This window comes from Bubalus kerabau, chromosome 1 (genome assembly GCF_029407905.1).
Source record: "Bubalus kerabau isolate K-KA32 ecotype Philippines breed swamp buffalo chromosome 1, PCC_UOA_SB_1v2, whole genome shotgun sequence".
Classification (NCBI taxonomy): Eukaryota; Metazoa; Chordata; class Mammalia; order Artiodactyla; family Bovidae; genus Bubalus; species Bubalus kerabau.
In genome coordinates, this window is record NC_073624.1 from 188,789,409 (window position 1) to 188,794,930 (window position 5,522).

A 5,522-nucleotide genomic window follows, 5' to 3' on the forward strand; every position below is an offset into this window, starting at 1 on the left:
TCACCCTGGGGCAAGAAGGGGCAGCACAACCGTAAACCCTGGCATTTCTTGCTAGCTTTAAAGTCACCCTGTGGCCTGTGGGTTTTTAATGACTTCGTGTGGATGCGCCCAGCACACGTGGATTTGACATAACATGGGCAAGCCCACTGAGGGCCCCACATCAGGAAGCCTGCCCTGGAAGCAGGTTGGAAGGGGGTGTTGGCCAAGCCTGGGAGTGTGCCCAGGCTGGGGTCCCCCGTGCCCAAGCCCAGCTGGTTCCAAACACACCACCTGTGACAGCTGCCCAGCCTGGAGGCTTGGCCAGAGGTTTGCAGGGTCTGAGCTGGGCTCGCCCTGGCCCGCCATGGAGGGGGCCACAGAGCCCCTGGGTGGTGAGGGTGCAGGCTGGGCGGGCCCCTGACCCCGGGAACATGAGTGACCCCCCTGGTCCGCATGCTGTGCCGCTGCGTGCCTTCTGCACTGTGGGGAGCCGCTCTGTGCGCCTCATTCAGGGCTGGTTTGCCTCTGTCTTTCTCCCGTCCTCCTCGCATAGGTGCAGCTAACATGGGTCCGGGGCCTGCCCCTCGGAGGCAGGGTCTGGGGGCTCTGCCTGGGGTGGGGCATAGGACCAGGCGCCCCCCGACCCGGGCAGGTGGGCCTGGAAGCACCCCCACCCAGTCCCTGCCCCCATCTGTCCACACTTCCCTCTTTGCTACTTCTCCTCTCGCCTGGCTGCCCAGTGGTGCTGAAGGGGACATGTCCGTCTTTGAGCGGATACCATCTCTCCTGCTCACCTGACTGTTTCCAGTTCACCTCTGTGTTTGAGGGACAGCCTGTGTGCAGCTTCACATCTAGTGTCTTCGTAGAACCGCCTGGAAGCTTGGCAGGTGGGGAGTAAACGAGGTGCGCTTGTGTCTTGGTGTGGCCCACACAGTCCTTCCTCAGGACGCAGTGACCCTGCTGGGCTCCAGGCAGGACCCTGAGCCGCCAGGACATCTCCCCAAGGCTCTGCAGACCCCCACCCCAACACCAGGGATCCAATACCCACAGCACTCATCTCACACACAGCCACAGCCACTCCAGGAAGCCAGCCTGGCCTGGTCCAGGAGATACTCTTATCGGCAGGCTGTCAGCGGGAGGTGGGACCCAGAAGGCTTCCTGCAAGAGGGGGCAACCAAGCTGAGTTGGGAGGGGTGGCTCCCTGCCTACAGGCCCCCTACCAAGAGCTCCCCTGCTGTTTCCCCAAGTCCTCATTGCAAATCTCAGGGGGCAGCAGGAGGGGGTCCAGATAAGGAGACCCGTTACAGCTGAGCCCCTGACAGCTTCAAGGGGGTAGGAGGTGGGCAAGGTTGCATGGCCCCTGGTGGCAGTAGCACATGCCCGTGGGCACAGACCCGGGCAGGGAGACAGCCAGTACTTCCTGCTCAGAGCTGGGCCAAGGGAGCATCAGCCCTCTGGTGTGAACAGAGCTGAGTCTGGTTCTAGCTGGAGCGATATCTACCAGAAACAGGAAGTGGCCAGCTGGTGCCTGACCATTCGACCTCCCCAGGAGGGTAGGCTGCTCGCCTCCGCTTCCAGGCCCTTCCTGGGGGAGTGGCATCCCAACAAGGCCAGGAGACAGAGCAGCCCCTCAGCAGGTCTTGGCCGTGGTCACAGATCAGGCACAGAGGACACCATCCATTCACGCAGGGCAGCCTTGCCCACACACCCCTCCCCCTCTGCATCTCCATCCACAGCCCTGCTGTTCACCCAGCTGCCCAGGCTACCACCACCACCACTACCAGGGGGACCTCCTGGGTTCCTCTGGACCAAGCCAATAAGAAGTCCTGTTGGTCCCCTGCCTGCTGCTCCACTCACAGCTTTAGTCCTCCAGCAGCTGGGGCTCTGGGTAAAACTCAGGACTGCACCCAAGATAAAACCCCCGATCCTGACAATGCCCCCAGAGGAACCCCAGGGGCCACCCTCCACCTCAGTGTCTCCGCTCCAGACCGACTAGTCTCTGCTGGTCCTCAGTGAACCAGCCCCACGTCCTGCTGCCCCAGGGCCTTTGCACATGCTATTCCTACTGCCTGGTAAGCCCTTCCCCGACCTGTATGTACAGCCACTGCTCTTCTCCTCTGAGTCTCAGAGAGGCCTCCTGGACCCCCTCAGTTGAAAGTGTTAGTCACTCAGTCATATCTGACTCTTTGCGACCCCATGACTGTAGCCCACCAGGCTCCTCTGTCCATGGAATTCTCCAGGTAGGAATACTGGAGTGGGTTGCCATTCCCTTCATCCAGGGAATATTCCCAAACCAGGGATCAAACCCACATCTCCTGCATTGCAGGCAGATTCTATACCATCTGAGCCACCAGGGAAGCCCTTGACCCCTTCGGCCTGTCACATAACTCTGTCTACTTCCTTCAGACCCACACAGAGCAGATTAAAATAGTTTGTTATCTGCCTTCCCCCCTGCCCGCTGCCACCCCCAGGACTATGAATTGTCTGTGGACAGAAACTGTGCATCTGTCTTACTCACCACGGTACCCCAGGTCTAGAAGACACCAAGTGTAGCAAGTTTGTTAATACTCGAAGCCATGCCCCTGCCCATAAATATGGGTCTCTGTATTGGAGGAATTCCTTTCCCAGCAGATGAAATGACACCGCCTGTTCTGGTCTCATCCCAGGAGATTACCGCGCCAGTCGGGGTGAGGGACTTTGGCTAAGGCAGTGAGAGGATGGAGGGAAGGGAGAATGGGTTGGCATTTTTGGGGGTAGTGAACAGTCACAGCTGCAACCCTGTCCCACTACCATGGGCCTCTCTCTCATCCTGGCCATGGCAGCTCCCAGAATCTCACCAGCCATGGCTCACCGTCCCATCCCTGCCTCCTGGGGAAGACGGGTGGGACCTCCTCCATCAGGAGGTTTAAGACTAGCCCAGCTGACAGAGAGTTAAATCTGCCCCCCTAGCAACTGCGAGACACCGAGTTTAGGCAACACAGCCACAGACTCAGACAGCTGGTGAACGATGTACTCAGTCCAGATGGATGGAACGCCCAGGCGGTGGTGCCTGCTGCAGGCCTGAAGAGCAGTGGCTTCTCAGCTTTGCTTCCCAGCCCTCTTCCTGCAGAGTAGAGGACCCCAGAGCAGGCAGGCGGCTGGCAGGAAGACTCAGGACCAGGCACTTGAGAACTGAGACTGCTGTAGGGGGGACAGTGGGGAGAGAAGCAGCCAGAGACATCAGCGAAGCGGGACCTCAGGCTGTGGGATTCTGGAGGCCAGCCCGGTTGCTAGGAGATGGTGTTGCGTGTGGTAGGGATGACGCGGGTGGTGTGGGCAGGGCCAAAGCCAGACCCGGCAGGCAGTCCAGGAGAGACAGACATGAGAGGGCAGACCTGCCAGCAAGCCCACCTGCTAAGTCACCAATAACACGGAATGAAAACCACAAAAACGCGCTGCAGCCCCTGGTCTAGATAAGTCACGCTCAGTGGTACAGGAAGCATCTCTGGGCTCGGCAGGTCCAAACTTCTTTGGAGAGATGCTGGCTCCATCCTCTCCCTGGTCATCTGTTAGTTCAGCTCCCAGGGCTGAGAAGATGTTTCAGGTAAGCAGATCAAGGCTCTTTGGAGTGAACAGGCCAGAGGACTCATGGAGAAGGCAGCCCAAAGTAAGCAGCTGGGCCTGGGGAGTGTCACCCTGTATATATCTGCCCAAGTTCTGAAAACTAAAGATACTAGAAAACAGATATATTCTGTTCATGGAACACCCATTTTCACAGCAGCAGGAATCACAGCAGCCAAATGGTGAGAAAAAGCCAAAAGCCAAGTGTCCATTACAGATGATGAATAAACAAGTATGGTCACTCACATGGTGGAATATTACTCAGCCTTAAAAAGGAAGGAGATTCTGGCACCTGCTACAACGTGGATGAACCTTGGGGACAGGAAGCTCAGTGAGAGAACCCAGACACAGAAGGACACACATTGTCTTATTCCACTCCCAGGAGGTCCTAGAGGAGTCAGATCTGTAGAGACAGGAAGTAGATGTCGGGGGCCAGGGGCTGGGGGAGGGGATGGGGAAGTCACTGTTTCATGGGGGCAGAGTTTCAGTTTGGGAAGATGAGAAAGTTCTGGAGATGATGGAAGGGAATCACATGAATGACTGCATCATATGATGGTGGGGATTGCGCAACCATATGAATACACTTAATGCCACTGAGCTGTGCATCTAAAAACAGTTACAATAGTATTTTGTCTATTTTATTTGTCCATGGTACCATGTCTATTTTAACACAATAAAATTTTCTTTTCATGCACTGGGTTTTTCCAATTACAAGAATCTTGGAACTCTCAGAAAAAAATGGAAGAAGGGAAATAAAGTTAACCATTGTTAATACTGTTTCCTTCCAATTTTCTCATTTTTGACACTCTTGGTTACAGGTGCGCTGTTTATACTACTTACATTCCTCCTTTTCTTCACTTGACATTATAACAACTTGGATTTCTCAGCTGTGTTTTCAAGGTTCTTAGATATAGTTTTTCTAATTTAATTCTTCTGGAGACCTTTGGAGACCAATCTTTTTCATTATTATCAAGGTGCTGAAATATGGTCCAGCTCTCAAGTCCATAAATGACTACAGGAAAAAAACCATAAATGACTACATGTTTGTGGATGGACCACATTTGATCCATTCACCAGTTGATGGACATTTGGGTCACTTCCACTTTGTGGCTACTATGAAGAGATGTAGTTTTTTTCTCTGCTTTTTCTCTTTAACTTATTATGTACTTGGGTAGAGCCAATTAACAATGTTGTGATAGTTTCAGGTGGACAGCGAAGGGACTCAGCCATACATGTGGGACTCAGCCATACGTGTACATGTATCCATTCCCACCACAACCCCCCTCCCATCCAGGCTGCCACATAACATTGAGCAGAGTTCCATGTGCTATACAGCAGGCCCTTGTTGATTATCTGTTTTAAATATAGCAGTGTGTACATGTCCATACCAAGCTCCCTAACTATCCCTTCCTTTCGGCAACCATAAATTCCTTCTCTAAGTCTGTGAGTCTCTTTCTGTTTTGCAAGTTCATTTGTATCATTTCTTTTTAGATTCCTCATACAAGGGATGTCATACAATGTTTCTCCTTTGAAGAGCTGTGTAGCCAAGAAGGCAAAGGCACCCTACTCCAGTACTCTTGCCTGGAAAAATCCCATGGACGGGGCAGCCTGGTAGGCTGCAGTCCATGGAGTTGCTAAGAGTCGGACACGACTGAGCGACTTCACTTTCACTTTTCACTTTCCTGCATTGGAGAAGGAAATGGCAACCCACTCCAGTGTTCTTGCCTGGAGAATCCCAGGGACGGGGGAGCCTGGTGGGCTGCCATCTGGGGGTCGCACAGAGTCGGACACGACTGAAGCGACTTAGCAGCAGCAGCAGCAGCAGCATTCCACTGCATGAACGTACCCTAATTTGCTTAATTGTTCTCTTACTGTTGGATGTTTAGACTATTTGCAGATTACAAATTACACCTCGGCAAACACCTTCCTGACTGTTGAAAGGA